The following is a 19,017-nucleotide window of genomic DNA, read 5'->3' as shown; positions in this document are numbered from 1 at the left end:
TCACCTAGAAATCTGCGCATAGAGTTTCTTTGGAAGCTGAGCCCTTATTAAGTAATAAGCTTCATAACAAATGGTATGGTCTGTGTATAAGGTGCTCATGTGCATGCATGCAGGGTACCAAAATACTAGGGCCACACATACGCAGGGTACCCAAATACCAGGACGTGCCCTATGCAGCCCTCTCAGGGTGGCTGGATGAGAGCAGGGCTTCTGGACCAGCTGCCCTCCAGGCCTCAAGCCAGTGCAATGCTGGAAGTGGTGGGTAACAAACACCATGGTGCATTTCTCTTCTGGAAGCTCCTAGAAAGACAGACCTGGCAAAACAAAAGATATGTAAGAGCTCAATTGGTTTATGTGATAACATCAGCATTCCTTAGTGCAGTGTGTATCCACATAGTTAGTTATGGATATTTATGTCAGCTGACAATATCTAGTTGTGGCTTTTAAATGGGTTGTGTTCACTGACTGTATCGTAGTCTCTTGAAGGAATAAATACAGAAATGAATGATCTGACAAAGGCTGTTAATCTGGCCACCAGTTTCCATGCATGTGTCAAAGCTGCCCTGCGAGACGCACTGGTTACTGGTAAGAACTGACACAGCAGCACCTCACCGTCACATGAGAGAAGCCAGCGTGACAATCCCAGAGTCTAAACAAACAACAGCAGGCAACACATGGATAGAGCAGAAATTGGTTGCAAAAGTGCTTAGCTTTAATTTTTCTGCAGCTATAAAGCATATTTGGGAAGTTGTAGGAGTTGTAGGCTACCTTGGGATATCCAATTGAGGCTATACCGGCTCTGTAAAGAGCACCAGATTAATTGTGACCTCTGTGCTTTCAATTCCTTCGGAAACTAGTCAGCCTGCTGACCTGCATCAGCTTTCAGCTGCGGCCCACCTAGCGGGAGAGCTGAAGAACTGCAGGGCAGCCTTATTAAAAAACTTTGCTCTGTGCAGCCATGGCTCAGCCTCAGCCTCTGACAGCCGATCAGCGGAAGCTACGAACATCCGGATGCCTGCCCGGAGCTGGAATTACTCTGACCAGTTACTTCAGCTAAGCAGCTTTTAGCACAGGGGAGCTGCAATTCAATAGAATGAAAATGCCATTCGGTCTTACTGATACAGTGAGTTGAATGTGTAATATCAGTTTGAAAATGCATTGTATGAGTGTAGTAATATTGGCTGCAATGTTATCTTAAAATCTATGTGGAGTGTGTGCAATGCACTTTAAATCACTGTCACACCTGAGAGCAGCAGCAGCCCTTGCATTAATATATGGATACTGTAGTTAATGCTGAAAGCTTTATTGTAGTAATACACCTTTTGAAGGATGGGTATGAGTGATTTTTTTTTTCTTCCTGGAGTTGCCAAACTGTGTTCTTTACATCAGCAATTCATAGAGATGTTTGTTTCTTACCCCTCAAACCCAGAGTATAGCTGGGAGAACACTTGGATTCAGGATGTTGCCAAGATACCTGATTTGACTAGCTGTCTGCCTCTTCTCTAAATAAAGTAAACACCCTTGGAAACAAGAAAAAGTTAAATATTTGAGCCAGAGCTTAAATTAGGAAGCCCATTTTTACCTGCAAGCATTTCTTGTATGCATTGAAAACAAGTTACAGAAGTAACTAGAAGTGCCTTACTGATGATGCTTTGTTTTTTAAGGAAGGAAAATGTTAGCAGTGAGAACGGGGTGTCTGTTCTACTGAGATGTCTTCATGTCTGTGACCTTCAGAAATTTGAGGGAAATGCTAGCTTGCCCAGGGCTTTTTGGTTTGGGGTTGTTAGCTGCCCCGTCGTCTGTGGCTGAAGCTCACCAGCTTCCCAGTGTCATGTCAGCTGGGCCTGGAGTCGGTGCTGTAGTATGATTCTGCATTGTGCCTGTGCTGCCTGTTTGTTGGGTTGCCCTGTCTGACTCCAGACAAGGTAACAAGCTCCTCTGGCAGGCTGCAGGTCTGCATTGATTACCCATCCCCAAAGGTCTGATGTAGGGTTACCAAAATCGACACACTAGAAATAACTCCTGCTGTAGCTTTGGGTTTCTCATTTCCCATAGTAATGTTCTCCCTACTGACCTCCAGATCAGCAGCTTACAGACATATCCAGGTAATTCCTGATGGATGGGGCTATGAGGCAATTAAAGCTTTAATTGCAGGGTTTAGTGCCTGGTCATGACCTCAGTTCAGCAAGGAAGTTTGTTGGCAGTACTGTCTGCTTCTTTCCTCCCTGTTCTCTTCTGCCCTTCCTGTTTCTGTGTTGCAGCTTCTGCCGCCTGAGCTTCTAGTTTGGAGGAGCTGTTCTCGCCCAAACCTGTTTCTTGCACTAATCAGTAATTCTTTAGGTAATGCTTGCACTGAAGTCACGTAACTAGGGGTTGCTCTAATCAAGTTTGTATGGGATGGAGGGCTTCACTCCTGAGTCATTCTGAGCCTGTCTGCAGACATCATTGCCTCTATTACTCGTTTCATGTTTGGGAGGTTATTGCTGCAGCTATAGCAGTTGGAAACATAGTTTTTTAAATGAAAACTTTCACTTTAGACACCTCAACTAAGTACTGTGGAGTGTCTGCCTGACATAAGAGTTTCTTAGAGTTAAATCTGTGGAGAAGTGGAAACCTCTTTTTGCTTTTTCCCTGGGGACATATTCAGACCTAGATAATGGGCCCTGCATTCTTGTATAAAATCATTGTACAGGAATTGCCTATGGACAAAATTATGTTTAACTACTGCTTTGTAAGTATTTGAGCTAATGCTACAACGTAACTGGTAATGAGTAATGCATTCAGTTAGGGACACTTCTGTCTCCTCTTGTCTATCTAAATTAGCTCTGAGGATGAATTTTCAGTAGAGCTTCATGATGAAACTTTAAGTAACCAACAGTATTTAAGTGTATGCAGTCCATTAACTGTCAGTTAGCATTGGGTATAGCTGCCCTTTTATCTTTGAAAATCATCCATATCTAGGTCGGTAACTGCACAGTGGTTTTGATTTATTTACTTCAGTTTGTTGACCTATATAATGGTTCTAAAGGTTCAGGAACCAAAGGTTCTAAATGGTTCAGGAAGGTTCTAAAATAGGGTTCTAAAATAGAGATCAGTATCAACTGAGTCTAGCTAAGGCAGCCTATACAACTTAATGGCCAAGTAGAGAAGACGATGCTTTTTAGCTAGGTAATCATTCTGTTAATGATCAGGTATTCATCAGCTGCTTTGTCAGTAAAGAAACCTTGGGCCAAATCTACATTTCAAAGGGTTAAATGAAATAGAGCATTATCTAACTTCATTTATGAAGCAAGCTCAGACATTACAACTTACAGTATTTGTACTGATGGGGGACAGGGTTGTTCTAACTTCAGGAACAATATACAATCATCTTCATGGGTTAAATATGTGGGCAGGATCACAGTAACTAGGACAGAATAGATGAAAATAAGGCTGCCCTTGGCAATGGGCCATGTATCAAGCTGTGCTGCCCACCTCTGCTCATGTTGCAACCTCTGACCAAAAAAAACGGTGCAGTGTAGGACAAAGATCAGAGACAGTTTCTGCCTTTAAAAATAATAGCCCTGGGTTCTGGAATTAATTGCAACAAGGAGAAAAGGTCCTGTATGAATTTCAAAGGGTAGGTGAGTTTGTCTGAACTGATGCATGTTACTTAAGCTGTTCACATATTCCTCATCAAAATAAGCATGTTGCAGTAGCAGCTGCGAGCTGTTATTAATATTTAACACCCTTAGCAGGGGTTACTATAGGTTTCTATATTAAGGTCATAAGAGTGTTGCAATATGTGCTGTGAGTTTATGTTCTCAGGGCTTTTTTGCCTTATTGTGTAAAGTGCTGGTAAAATCTCGTTTGTTCCCTTTCCCTACCATTTGCAGCAGCTGAATACCTTTCCCAGCTGCATGCTGGGTGCATGATTACCCGTGGAAGGACTTTGCACTTCTTCGTTGCCTCTAGTTTTTCTTGTACACCACCTGCCACTTAGGAACGTGAATGCTGCAAGTCCCATGCTGATGGGAGCAGTCTTGCACAGGAAAGCATGTGAGTGGTTTGGGTTGTGCTATTACAGACATGTTCCATTTTCTCAAAGCATGTGGCTTCTGGTATCAGCTGCTGCAAAATGATACCAGCCAGTTTCCTCTTCCTAACCACATCTTATGACTGATTTTTGTTTATGACCTGTGCATGCTGAAAGGGCAGGCAGCCCTTGGGTGATTCATAGTTGTTCACACTGAAAATAGGTGGGGTGAACATGTAGGGTAGAATCACTGTTTGGCACACCTGTGAGGAGGCTGTCCATGGCTGTGTTTGACCTTGGGTTATGGGGCCAGAAGCCAGTACCCAGCAGAGCACTGCAGGCTTAGCAGACGGGGGGTTGCTGCTGACATTGCAGGAGGAGTGTGGGACAAGCTATCCGATGACCCTGGAGGGACAGCCGCTGGCCCCAAAGCTGTGTTCCTGTCCAGGTCTTTTTTAGCCTTTGTCAACTCTTCCTTTAGGTCATAAAGTCCTTGGAAATCAAGCTGTGTATAGCACTGCCTGGCTAATAAGTTGTCAGGCAGGGAAGTCAACAGCACAGGAGGAGGAAATGTTTGGAGCAGCAGCATATGTCCATTAGCATCACAAGTGCTGTTCTCCACTGCAGTGACTGTTAGGGAGGCACCCAGGGGCACGAGCTGCTGTCCCTCAATGACGTCCGAGTTAAATGTGCTGTTCGCAGCTAAACCATCAGCCTATAACCTTCTTTAATGCATGCCTTGCTGATTGCTATACATAACTTGCTGCTGCACACACAGATGGATACGTGTTGACTAACCTCTTCATACATCGATAAAAGCTCCCCTTCACATTGTGGTGGTTTTACTGTGCTAGGCAGCTGAACACCACAACCGCTCTCTCACTCCCCCTCCTTAGAAGAGGAGGGGAAGAAGTAAAGGAAAGAACAACTCACAGGTTGAGATAAGGATAATTTAATTCAAGGGAAAAAAATAATTATTAAGGAAAGATTATTATTAATTAAACTATTTAACTAAAGGGGGGAAAGAGAGGGGGAAAGGGGGGAAAAAAAAGTAAAGGCTGTGTGGAAATGCAGAGGAAAGAAATTACTCTCTGCCTCCCACAAATGAGTGATGCTTGACCACGTCCTTGAAGCAGGGCCTCAACGCATGTAGCCAGTGTTCAGGAGGACAGATGTTTTTGCAATGAGAGCCCACCCTTCCCCTCTTCTTCCTTTTTCCACCTTTTATTGCTGAGTGTGACATCATATGGTATGGAATATCCCTTTGGCTGGTTTAGGTCAGCTGCCCTGGTGATGTTCCTTTCTCACTTTTTTGCCCACCCCTTAGGAGAGTTAGAGAGAGTCCTGATGCTGTGCCAGCACTGCTCAGCAGCAGACACAACACTGGTGTGATACCATTGCTGTTCTAGCTGCAAGTGCAGAGCACAGCACTATATGGGCTGCTGCAGGGAAAGTTAACATCCCAGCCAGACCCAGTACACACATTTAGTCAGACTGTCAGTGACGGGAGATAACTAGTAGCAAATCTTTTGCCTCCCAAGGTGGCTCATAGATTCACAGGTAGCAATGCCTTGTGCTGCTTATCTGCAGTGAAGTCTTCATTGAAAACATGGAGGTAGAGCTGTGTGAGGACAACTTCTTGAGCAGTTCCTGGATAGCTGTCTGTTTATCACTGGACCCCGTGACACCATTATTTGATTTCAATTCTCAGAGTGAAACTAATGTCAAAATTATTCTTGCATATAGCATTAGAAAGTTAGTCATTGCAGAGTATTTCAGTGGTTCAAAGTGTTTAACTTGGCTCCCATATGTTTCTATTCATGCTGCCTTGCCTTTCTGTGCTAACTGCTTCTTCCCAGGTGCTTCCTCTGTTCACGTGCACCTGCACCCAACCAAGCCTTGTATGCAGCATCCTCACTGTCAGCCCACGCTGCTGAGCCTCTTGGTTATTTGTGTGCTGACTTAACATCTTCCTTTCACCACTGAATTCAAATTCAGTACAATTAACCCCTGCTTTTGCATCTTAACTAAAAAAAAGCAGTTAATACGATAAATCTGACTGTCACATGATAGTGGCACCTCCACTGGTGTGTAAATCCGGCAATAAATGTAAGGAAGACAGCTCTGTGGTGAGAGAAAGCTGTGCAGAATGGTCAGAGGGCTGGTAATAAGGGAGTCTTTCCTTGCCCCATTGCTTCTCTCTGAGTGGCTTTTTCGATCTGAACATCTTTGGACAGTGTTTTATTGGAAAATCTGCAAACAGATGCCTCACCACAACAAATGTTTTTGTCTAAATAAAACAACTTCTTAATATTCATTTGCCAGAGTGGGTGTTTTTTAGTGTCATTCTGCACCTCACTTGCTGAGGTAGCTCCAGTCACAGCTGAGCCAAAGGGAGCTTTCTTAATTAAAGGAAGAAATGCAGAGGAGAAGACTTGCTTATTATATATTGCAACTAGTTTTAGGCTTACTCTTTTACAGACAGATTGGTATAACCTGTTTCCAACAGGTCAAGAATAACTTGTTAATTTTATATAGGCTTTTAACTTTGCTTAACTTTGCTTTAGTTCAGAGAGACTTAAAAAGCCTTTCTAATGCTTCCCTCAGTCAGAGGGTTCAGTAAGGACTGTCTTCTATGGAAGTGTATCTCAAACTGATAGTCAGGGATCCAAATAAGCTGTCCAGAAATTCCCTAAGAACATGAATGAAGTTAGCAGACATCCAGAAATCCAGGTCGGCTTATCAAGCTTTTCATCCCCACATGCTGTCTATTGAACTATGCCTGCTCTGCCTTACGCCTCCTTACTGACCCTATTTCTCTCAAATGTCCATCCTCATCTTACACTTCCGTCATTTTTTTTTTTGCTCTGTCATTGTCTTCAAAGAGGATCTGGCTTCAGCTCTGGACTAAACCTAGCGTAAGGCAGAAGCTGAACTACCAGTAGGCTTGGTTCCCTAGACGGAAGTAAACAGGAGTCGGTGACTCAAGTGATCAAGAGTGTAACTCTTCTGAAACTTAAGCTGAACGCTTTCAGCCTCTCCCAGATACCCACTGCCTCTTAAGCCTGCAGAAATCCCACCAATGCCCTGCCCAAATGAAAGAAGATCTCGGGCAAGCATACAGATGTCAGCCCTTGCATGTTTCTGGCTTTGGGGTGGGAAGTGCTTGTAAAGAACAGCAGTTGAAAATAAGAGGGATTTTTGTTTGCTTTCCTTGAAGGAAGCTATTTGCAAAGATTAAGAATTACCTTGGAAAGAACAACTCTCGTTAAGTTTTTCCTGTGAGTCTCTTCCAAAATTGCCTACCTTCACTGACCACAGATGAGGCCCCAGACTACAGCTCCCAGGCCGAATGGATGTCCCTTGTGGCTGCTCCTCCGGGGCAGCCTGCCCTGCTGCAAAGGGAGGAAGAAGATGACAAAAGCAGTGATGAGGGTGCATTTGAAGCTGGGCAGCAAGTTTCTATTCCAAGAGCTTTTTGCCCGCTGAGCTGTTTACTAGTGCATGTTTTCTTCCTGTGGGAATGCGTTAATTGGGCCTAATCAGCCTTGTGGCTCATGTTATCACTTAGTGTCCAACGCGGGAGTGTGTTTTTGGTGTGTGCCTATTTTTAGCTCGTGTAAATAGGGCACTAAACTAGCAGTGTTCATACTTCTTGTAACAGGCTTCTCATCTGGGGCAGTGAGGAGTCAGTCTTAAAAGGACTGTGATGGTGTTATGGGAAGTGAGGTGTGATGGCGGGTGAAGTGGATCCTTGTTTTGCATGCTGACAGTTTCTGGGTGCTGTTCCTTAACTTTTAAGGCGACAATTATAACAGCAGTCCTCTGTGATGTGGTAGAGGTAGAGCTGGTGGATCTGAGGGAAAGCTAGCTTGTTGCCTTTGCAGTCAGCTCCCGGCTGAACACGCTGCCCTTGGGAGGAGATGGAGTCCTGAAGGAAACTGGAGGATTCAGGATGCTGCTTTGACCACAAGCACTCTAAATGTAATCCGTATGAATGCTCCCAGCAGTAACTCATGCTGCTTTGTCTGGACTCATTCCTGCCTTTAACATACACTGCAACTTTGTAGAAGAGTATTTTCTGTGACAGGGTAAAGATCTCTATGCCTCTCCAAGCAATACTTAGTTGTGCTCTGTCTTCCCACAGCATTTTCTTCTTGTTCTTCAGCATTTTCTGTCTTCTTCTCTGTTAAACTCTGAGCAGGCTCAAGTCAGAAACCCCTTACAATGACACCTGCCGAGGGAATGTCATGTACCACGTTCCTGTGTGAAGGTAGCCACTGAACAGCTCCAGAGATCTGAGCTGAAGTCGGAACACAAGATGAAGAGTTAAAGGGATAATGGTGGCTTGCAGGAAAGCAACTCAAGGCATTACTGTGGTTTCATACCGTGCCTCTCTGATAGAGGTTACCATCTGTACAGCAGTGTTGCTGGAAGCAAAAGGACACTGGCTCCTCCATCAGTAAGTCACAGCTTAGTGCTCCAGATGCTTGTTTTTCTGGGCCATTAGAAGGTGTGTCAGGGTGTGACCTGTTTTGTCTGTAAATTAAAAATCAAAAATAGGAAATGAGGAAGAGTTTAAGTGAAGGGAGTTGTGTCTTTTGGGGAGTACTTCGTTTTGACATTCATGGTATATTTGAAGAATATTCTATGTTTCCACACTTCATTATAGACCAATTGTCCAAAGGGATTATATATATCCCACCTGTATGTTATTCCTGACCTTACTGGAGGAGCTTACATCCTAATGAGAATGTTCTCAAGTCCTTATGTTTTCCAAAGGACAACAGATTGTGCAACAGGATGGTAGCATTTAACAGTACATCAGAAAAGCACTATGTGCAAACACCTGACTTTCTTTCTGCATTGGCACATCTAATTAGCGGTAGACTTGTTTGTTCCAGCATTGGTATGGTTTGTGAGGTCAGATATAAATAATTGAATAAGGTACTTATAATTAGTTTCTTCCTCCTCTAAGAGTTTCAGCTGCAGAATCCCTTCTAGGGAGTCCTTCAGGACTGATTATTTCAGTGTCTGTGTCTTCCCTACCTCACTTTCCATCTAGGTCTCTTTAAATGCCAGGTTGACTTTTTTTCAGCTGCTTTTTTCCCTGCTCAGTGCCCAGCCCTTATCCTGTAAAGTACTTGCTGCAATGAGCAGCTAACTCTTGCTCACCACCCTTTGAGTGATTAGTCTTTGTAATTGTTGTGTCTGTGTATATGCAATACAGCATATCAGTGTGTGTGAAGGTCTCTCAGTCTGTGAAATGTCTGTCAGATATTGCCAGGAAAATAATCTTTTTGATGACTTGGCCCAACTGAAGACTGCCTGTACTGAGAAGATCTCTCAATGATTTACATCTCTATTTCCAGTTGCTGAGAGCTCCTTAATTAAGACTCTGGTACTGGCCATAAAATGTGATTATTTTCCACATGATCATAATGGCACTTCATGTGCTTTTACCCGGCACTCTCTGAAGTCTCATTAAGCCAGAGTAGAGCATGGGAATACTGTCTGGGGCATTTACACCACAGGCAAGAATGCGGGAAGGAAACACCCTGAATATTATGGTAGTATGTCCAATACTGGCTTATGCTCTGAATTCATGAACATGAGTGTCAAAGTTGCAAGCAGATATTATGAAATCTAATTCTAGAGTGGAATGTTGATGTTTGAAGCAGTGGTTAGCTGTGACATTAAAACAGCGATAGGTCAGATGTTGAATGTCAATGATTAGGCTGCATATATATGGAAGTTTGGGTGATGGTAGTTCCTGGAAGCAGTTAATTTTTACTGGATTTGCAACCAGAAATACTGAGCTGGTCATCCAGGGTCAGACACGGGCCAGGGCTGCAATGAGAGGAGCCAGAGCCAAGTGTCCCTGAAATTCTCTGAGGTAGACTGCACCGGTTATATTGGATTTCCCATTTACTTATAATGCACGTGAATGCCTTTTGATGCATTTAATTCATTCACATTTATTGTGAATTGTAAATGTGAATAAATTAAATGCATTGATATAGAAAGCAAATGTGTGATTTTTAAGAAAATCAGTCACTGTCACTATGCCAAAATGAAAAGCATCCTGCTTACTTCTATCAGAAGTTGTAATGACATCTTGTTACCATGGAACTTCCAGTTTTATCTACTCAAAAATGGATTTTTGGTGGGCAGGTAATCTAAATAAGGCCATAATAACATTATACTATAGCAATGTTGGACATAGGCCCAAACACCCATGAATATATTAAGTAGATTTTTACGCTGAAATAATGGGCAAGCATAAGCAGTAACTATACAGTGGCAAAGAGTAATAAATAGGAAAAATAGGTTAATATGCTCACTTGGAAAGGAACAGGCAAGCAGTTTCATTGTTAGGATTCATATTTGAATTCCATCCTTCTTGTGAAATAGGAATGAGATTAAAGGAAACGTTTTGCTTGGTGGGTGGGATAAATTGAGGATTTTTGTGAAAGCTTTCTATAGTGTTTTCTATAGAGTTTAGATGCAGTATGGTGGCAGAAGATGTGAGATAGTGAAACCTGAATTGCAATAGAGACCCACTGATTTCTCTGCTTACATCAAACAATTGTTCCTTCCCTTAAATTTCAAATTTGGTGATATATAGCATCTATGCTGGTGTCTTGTCTTTAAACATTCATTTGAAAGGAAACAAAGGAAATCGGAGAATATTAGCAAAACACACATGCTCACTCCTTGCAATGCAGAAAATGCTTTTCCAGTGCAGAAAAGCTTGTGACTTTTTTGTTCCCTTTCCTGGCTGAAATACTCAATTACTTTTGGCTTTAGTTTCCAAGCTCAGCCCAGCATCCATTTGTTACTGTGCAGTGAAACTGTGTATGATACTAACTAGACATGGCAGCTCTCTTCTAAAATAGACTGCTCCAATCTGTCACTTTATTCTTTGGCACCAGGGATTTTCATTTTCCTGAGATGAACTCTGCTGCTGGCCATGAACCTGATGGTGTGGAAGAACTGCAGAACAAACTGCGGCAATCAGCTAATTCACCTGAGCAGAGCTGCAAGACCTACCTCATCATGTGAGTGTTCTCATCCTCAGCAGCTGAATAAACATTTCCAAAACAGTGACTGAGCCAATAGGAGGAATTAAGTGAGAGCCCAAACACACTTTGCAAACACCTGTGCTGTTCTCAGTCATACAAATTTGCTGAAACTTGCCTCACATCATCCTTCCTGCTAAACAATTCTTTCAAGTTGCTTTGAACCAATTCCCAAACTCCATGTCATCTGAATAGGCGAGTGAGCCTGGAAAGATATCTTTAGGTTCTCAGGGCCATCATCTGCTTCCTGGTGAGCATCCCTGGTAGGTTTGTTTCATGGAATTCATTAGCATTTAGCATTAAGGTTGACGTTACTTGTAAAATTATACAAACCCATTGAGGTCTACCTGTTAGTTAAGCTGATTACAGTTGCTGGGGTGTTTTTCTACTTCAAAAATGCAGCTCAATCACTAATGTGGTGCTGTGAAGAGATGCCTTTGTTTATTATACATGTTGCAGTGTTGCTCAGTTTCTTGCTTATAGAAGAACATGTCTCCTAAAAAAGGCAAAAGGTAAAGGAGGGGGAGCACGGGCCAAAGGAGTCCATCTGCAGAGCAAAGTGATGAGTTGTCTGTACCCTACAAGTACAAAATGCAGAACTCATCTCAGTTCCAGAGCTGGAAACAAAAGCTCAGAGACTTTGGGCATGTGTCAGGACTGGGATTGGCATAGCCTTCTGAAGATGGACGCTTTGTAAAGCCATGTCTCTGCCACTCTGGTTTTGTGTAAGAAAAAAAGTAGTTATTGTCATGATTTGGTCCCAAGTTTGTCTGGATCCTGAGGAGTTAGGAAGGTATTGTGGGATGGATGTTCAGAATCTTGTTGCCTCAGTCCTCTTCTGCAACACGATACAAGGTGATCTCTGCAAAGAGATCCTACTAGATTTTTTTTCTTGCCAGTATTAGTCATAAAGATTAAACTCAGTAAGCCGATTGCCAGGATTTAATGCATGAGTTCAGAAACAAGATGTACTGAATATACTAATTTCTTCAGTGTTATAAGTGACCTAGTTGCCATCTGCTTTCATTAATTACCATTTTAATCATCTTTCACATGGAGGTTAACTTTTTTTCGTTAAAAGTAGGATTTTTTACAATCGCTATTTCTACTTACTCGTGACTGATTAGTATGAAATTTAACTAGAGTGCAGAATATGCAAGAAAAAACTAAGTAGGGTATCACATATTGTTTTTCATGTTGAGGGAGATGTAAAATGTAATCAATCCAAGGTAGCACTTGCGGAAAAATAGATTAAATCCAAGAAAAAATTAGGAAATATCTGCTAAAATTGTGATTCTCACCGAAAGATATGAGTAGACATCAAGTGGTTCTGAGGGTATAGTTTCTGTGAAGCTGCAGGGTTTTTCATGTATCAAGTGCACTTAGTCATCTCTGTGAGTATTTGTACAAATGGCTCAAACAGCATGAGAACTCCTATAGTAAACAATTATATGCCTCCTAGGGCAAGAATGAGTGCCTTAAAATTAGTAGGCAGAAGGATAATGTTCAGCAGTAGCTCTGAGATGCTGGCTCTGAGTTAGATACTAAAATTGGAATCTTACTTCACAGCTCTGAATAGCAAAAAGATGGATTTAAAGAACTATTTTTTAACTGGCAAAATAACTGCTTGAGTTTGGCAAATAATTCCTACTTGATAGAAAAGGTGTTGTGAATTTCAGCTAGCTCAGTTATACTAAGATTCTTCAGCCCGTACTGTTTTACTGAAGTAACACAAATACAAATGTTTAATTGTCCTGTGAACTGAGATCACTGTTAATGTAGTCATAACTGCAAAGAAAAATAATGGCAATCACTGAGGCTGGGTTGTGCAGTGACCTTTTAGATCCATGGAGTTTGCAGCTATTGGAAGGTATTGGTTGGAAAGCCCTTTCAGTAGTGGACTCAGAAATATGTCCAGTACTGAATTAAATGCTTCTGTCCAGAAGTTAATCAAATTAAAGAAAATGCTGCTTTCTCTTATTGGTTTTTGGATTCTTCATATAATGCATGCTGTAAATACAGAGAATGTCCTCTAGTGTTTCAGTAAGTGCTCTGAAACAGCAGCTTTCAGCTTTTTCTTGATAAACTTGTGAAATGCTTTTTCTTTTTTTCTTGATTAAGAAGAGTTGATGTTTTGGTTTGGTATTTACATTAAATCTGAAACTGTAAATGAATCCCAGGTTCTTTCAGACAGATCTTTCTCTGCAGCAGAGCGGAGTTGTAGTTGAGTTGGCTGTGATGGTGCTGGTCCCCCGCGTGGGATTTCAGTGGGGAAAGCACCTGCCAACAAAGAAGGGGGTCTGTGGAAATAGAAATAATAGAACTGCCATTTTATTTTGAATCTCTTTGCAATGGTAGTCACATGTTTGCTATGTATTTGTGCCCTGTATGGCACACTGGGTCCTCCCGTTCAGCTGAGGCTGCTAGGCTCTGTAAAACATAAATAGCTGTCACAAATGCACATGCAAGCTTTAGAGCTAGTTTTGCAGCTTTTAATTGATCCAAGTGATTATCTATCTACAGTGAGAGCACTACCCGAGATGTTCCAGCACAGGGCTTAGACTCATCATCTTAAAAGCTTCTTTATTAATCATAACTCTGTGTCCTTGAGTAATTTAGAATCTAACAGCATTGCAAATCTTAAGATTAACAGTCGAAACCTTGTAATGATGGTTGGTTTTGACGCACATCTGAGGTAGGTACTATTACTCATCCTCACTTGGACTATAACCCTAGGTCCACTGTGTAACATTGTGTAGCTCTGTTCCTTCATCACCAGCTCCTCACCTAGCTCTGTGAACAGGGAGGCTTCTGGTGCTGCATGCTAAATCTGGCTCACAAGGAAATCAGTAGAATGTGTATTCAGAGCTCATGTTTCAAAGGTGAAGCCTATGGGGATCAGAGTAGGATACCCATTTAATTTATTTTTCCAGAAGCGATTGCACTAAAACTTGTTTGCAGCGGGTGGTGCCATGCCATATGGGTAAGTTGGTCACTTCTGACTGATCAGCAATTCTCATAACAAATGTTTGTTTGCAAGGATTTCTGCTCATCATATGTTGTCAACATACACAAAATCAACTTTTAGTTTCAGTGACAGTCCATGAAGTTTCATTTTAAGGTATCAGCTGTTACCTTTAGCATTTCCATGCTGGCCTCGCCAGTGCTGTATCAGGTTCTCTTGTCCCGCTTAAAAACTCAGATCTTCTAGAGTAGCAGGATTTCCATAGAGTGACCTCTGTCTCCCTCCATCTTCCCTGCTTGTGGCTTTGTTCTGGGTGGCTGCACCTGGTTTGGGGGTGAGGCAGCTAGTGTTTTGGCTGGGCTGTTACATCCAGCAGTGTAATGGTACCTTGCAGCTGAATGGCAGCTACTGTTGACACTGAATTTCAGGAGACTTAATGCTGGTCTGTCACCACAAACTGCATCAGTGTTTCCTACCAGTTCCTATACCTTGTCTCCTAATAAAACCATGAACTCTGATTAGTCTGGGGTGTGAAATACAACAAATCTCAGGTCTCTCTGAACTGGTTGAAAACAAAAAAAAACGTGATTCTTCTCCCAGTTCACATATGTAAATGGATGAGATCAAGACAACAAAGCTTGTTCTTTATTACAACTGGACTGTCATTCTGAAAAATAAACATCTTGTCAGTGTCATCCTGGCAATAATACCTGTAAATAGGTTACTTGCACCTTGTTAACATCAAACCCCACAGTGTCTCGGGTCTGAAGTGAAGGACACGTCTCATTGAAGAGAACGCTTCATGTTAGTCATGTTTTTCATCTGTACCTAGACTGGTTTTCCTCAACTGGCCTTCAAGAGAAGGTGATCTTCTGGGGGAAGAAAGAATGTGTTCCTGCTCCTTCCTGAGCCAAAGTCACTCCTCAGCTCCGCGGTCTGCCCTCCGGGCTCCCTGCTGGGCAGGACACTCACTGCCCTCAGTGATCGACAGGAGCAAGTTCAGCAGGAGCTCAGCCTTGGCGGAGCATCTTCTGGGAGGCAGAGCACGCTGCACCTGAGCAGTGGGGTAGGGAGGGAAATCCAGGTGCTGATTTACATCCCTCAGGGCTCAGATTTCAAATGGGTAGCTTGGTACAAGCCAGAGCTTTTAGCTAAAGGCTTGGCTGTATCTGGAGGAGTCTTTTCTTTTGTGTTATCCGCATTAAAGGCGATCACTTCAGACTTTTAACCTTGAAGCTGAATTGTGAAGTCTTAAAAGCGACAGAGCTGTGGTTGTATGCCTTACCCTGAGTGACTGCTGGCCACCTGCCTGCACGCTGTGCATCCTTTCTTACTGTGGCTATCCAGCAATCAGGGGAAGATGCTGCTCTCATTCTGCATCCTGTTACATGCCTTAGTATCCATTAGCAGCACCATTTATTGTAAAATCTATATTTCATGCGTAAGGAAGAGATCAGCTTAAGGGCTGCCTGCTGCACACCACGCTGGTTGGATCTCAGCTGCCGTGGAGGTGCTGCCCAGGGTGCGGGAGCTGAGTCGGGCTGTTCCTGCTGCTCCTGTTGCCTGCGCCCGTGGGGTGATGCCGGTGCTGTTGTCTCCCCCACCCCGGCTGTGAGCAGGGGCTTCAGTGACTCACTGCAGAGGTGTTCCTGATGAGCTGCACTGGGAGACAAATACGTGGCTAGTAGATAAATCTTCATGGACAGGGAAATGCATGAGGCTTGGCAGGTTAGAGAAATGTGTAAGGATGCGTCACCTGAAAATTATTTTTAATTCGTGATGCTCTATGTATTCCTCAGCTCCGGAAAAATCTTGATGCGTGCACAGCGAGGTTCACGCACACAGCCCAAATCTCTTCTGCCTCCTTGTGCTGCTTCTCTTCCCCGTTGGTTAACCGTGAGCTGTTTGTCAGCCCGCAGCCTTGTTGTTAAGAGGCAGACCCACCGTGCTGTCCCTGCAAGGCAGCAGCCGTGCTCGCCTTCCTGTGCTGCAGTAATGTGGGGAGCTGCATCGCACGGGGCTCCCTGCTGGGTGCCAGCACCTGATGCAGAGCTTTTTCTTTCTTGTTGCCTGTAAAGTCTGCTGAGGAAGTGTCATCACTTGCCTCTGCAATAAGTTGATGTTAATTAACAGGTGATTGTGGTGTTTCCAACAGTACACGTGAGTTCCCCCAACAGAACAGTGAACTACTCCCTGTTTGGTGGCAGTGACAGGAAAGGATGAGCAGTCAGTCACTGCCTGCTGGGGCTTTCCTGCATAGTATAGGAACACCCTCTGTGTCCTGTGCAGCAGATGCGAGGATTTCCATGTACAGCTCAGCCTAGCAGCGGTGTTTATTTAAGGCTCTTAAAAGGAAGATGCTTCCTTTTAGGTCTGCTTCAGCACCGACAACATGCGTGCCTGCAGTGCTGGGCACAGCTTGGGTGCCGCCAGGTACAGGCGCTGCTCAGCTGGGGGGCTGTAGGGCTCACCCCAGTTGTGCAGTACCTCCATCCCTCGGAGCCAGGTAGAAGTGTTGCTATTTGTACCCTTGGTAGTATCTAAATTCTTTGGGGGATTTAATTTCAGAGCAGTTTTGTTCAGAGGAGGAGATCCAAAGGGTCATCCAGAGGGCCGAGCAGCTTGGCGCTGGCTTACATGCTCTGAGATGAATTCACTTGCTGAGGTCTCCTCTGTTAAGCTCCAAGTGGAGCAAATGATTGGGCTCCCTGTGAACGGCCGGAAAACAACCTTGAGCACTGGTGCCAATGCATTTCAATATCTGACAGACCTTGTGTGCCAAGCTGCTCATGTGTCCAAGGGTAAAGCCAATCACCTGCTGATATCCCCCCACCCCCTGAGGAGCTGACAGACCTTGTGCTTTTTACTTCTGCTACAGCGGCTGGGTTTTGCTGTCACTGTGTGGAAATATCTGCATGTATTCTACCTAATTCATTCCTGTCATTGCATCTCTTACTCCCTGCAAGAGCTTCAGAGTCAGTTTTTTTTTTGTTTTATTCCAAATGATGCAAGTATTTGGTTTGATTAGATTGTAGGCTGGGTACTGGTATGCAAGTTAAGAGCATCAGATACACAAGATGCCAGAGCAGGTGGCGCCATAGTCCCTGCTACAGAAAAGATGAGACAAAAAAGAATCAGTTTGTAAAGAAAAAATGCTGTTTCCAAACAGCAGAAGCTGATTAACTCACAGGGACAGCAGTGCCCTGTACCATCAGGGTGGCTGAGCATGCACATGGCCTTTGGAATAGCTTGTCTGACACTGAGTAGCATAACTGGATGTTACAATGACTGTGCACATTAGTGGGAAAACAATACACTGAACTCTTTTCACAAGTCTGTTCCTGTTTTCCTTGGCACCCAGAACTCCTCCTTGGATGTTCTTGCAGTGATTCACCCTGACGCCAAACCAGCAGGACAGCCCAGTGTGTCCTTTGCTTTGCTGGCACAGCAGGTACCTCAGCTGCTGTCTCTGGGGACTGCTCCTATCCTCAGCGGTGGCCTTGCACAAGTTTGAGTCCTGGCTGTCTTGGAAACAGTGCATCTTCCATTGTACAGATGTTAAATGTAAATCCTTCTGACTTGCTCATTTAACGATGCAGTCAGTTTGAGAGCTTCGAAAGTAAGGGAAAATCATATTTTTAAATGGAATTTTCTCATTAGTACAAACATAGAATAGGAAATAACTAGAAGATATTAAGTACAACTATCCCATTTTAATGAAAAATGTATACCAAAAGAAGCAAATGCCTTTTTACTAATGTCATCACATACATGTTTAAACCTGCAGTCTCTTTCTCCTCATAGAAATGATCTCAAACTCTGAATCTCTAATGCTGTGAAAGCAGCCCTTGCTCCTGGCAGGTGGCATCACCGCTTTTGTCCCTGGTGCCTGGTTTGCTGCAGCTGCTGAGTGCTGTTGTCTGGTTGTGGGCCAAAACTGCCATTTCCCTCTGGCAGGCACGGTGCTGCTGTGCTCCACAAATGCATGTGAGACACTCCATAAAAGCCAGTTAAGGAGAGCTGCCTAAATGGGAGGTAACTAGGTCCAGCTTTGTAAGAGGTGCTCTTGACCTTATTACAGGCTCACAAAACTCCCTGCAGTGTGTTTAAGAGGATGCTGCAGTTGTTAGCCCAGATCAGCCGGCACGTTTGCAGTGTGAAGGTGGGGAGAGCTTAACCGGGGCTTTGATCAGCGACCGTGCCTCAGTCAAGTCTGAACACCAGAACATAAAGGTGGTTATTTTGAGGGGTCGTTCTTTGTTGTCTAGGGGGCTTGACACACTTGATGACACTTTTCACCGGCAGCCTAAAAGCCTGCAGAAAAACCACAGGATAGGATGGAGCGACTGTGCCGCCTAGTGGGGCTGGACCCCGCGGGGGGCAGCCGTGGGTAAGGCTCGGCAGCAGCGCCTGTGGGGTCTTCGTCTTTCTGACCCGAAACGCAGAGGTGAGTGCTCTACGATGAGGAAGCACACTTGGCTTCTCAGCAACCCAGTTAATGTGGATGGCGAACACCAGCGGCTGTGGTGTGCCAGTGTTGCTGGAGCACAAACTAGCCAGGAATGCCAACACCCCGCTTCACCAGGCATCTGTGACTGGTCATCTCCATCGCCTGAAAGCTCTTAATGCTGATTTAGACAGCTGATGAGTGTATAACATAACCTTTCTATGGGCAAATGACAGAATTAACACAAGATTATCAGGTTTGGGGAATTCCTTCTGTGTGTGTGAGCATATATATATGTATGTATACACACACATCATGTTCACCAGCATAGCTTTGAGAGTCCAAACAACTTTTAGAGCTAGGAAATAAACAGTTTGCTGTATAAAATGTTACTTCCAGATTCTGTTCAGGATAGCAATGCATTTATTATTAGAAAAGATCAAGAGAAAAGCAATATATACAACTGCTTTAGCTGTAAACTTTGTCTTCTCCTCCCTTGCTCATTTAC

The 19,017-nt window shown here is 43.6% G+C and overlaps 1 long non-coding RNA gene across 1 annotated transcript; it reads left to right on the top strand.

The window, feature by feature from the left end:
• The first annotated feature begins 312 nt into the window (after nt 1-312).
• Nucleotides 313-12,436, top strand: LOC310904850. The gene is made up of 2 exons (XR_014588634.1): nt 313-1,123; nt 10,951-12,436. It is a non-coding gene; the product is annotated as an uncharacterized lncRNA (long non-coding RNA).
• The last annotated feature ends 6,581 nt before the right edge of the window (nt 12,437-19,017 follow it).

The sequence above is a fragment of the Anser anser genome (assembly GCF_964211835.1).
Source record: "Anser anser genome assembly, chromosome: 10".
Taxonomy (NCBI): domain Eukaryota; kingdom Metazoa; phylum Chordata; class Aves; order Anseriformes; family Anatidae; genus Anser; species Anser anser.
Note: the sequence above shows the minus strand (reverse complement) of the source record. Positions and strands in the feature narration are given on the sequence as shown.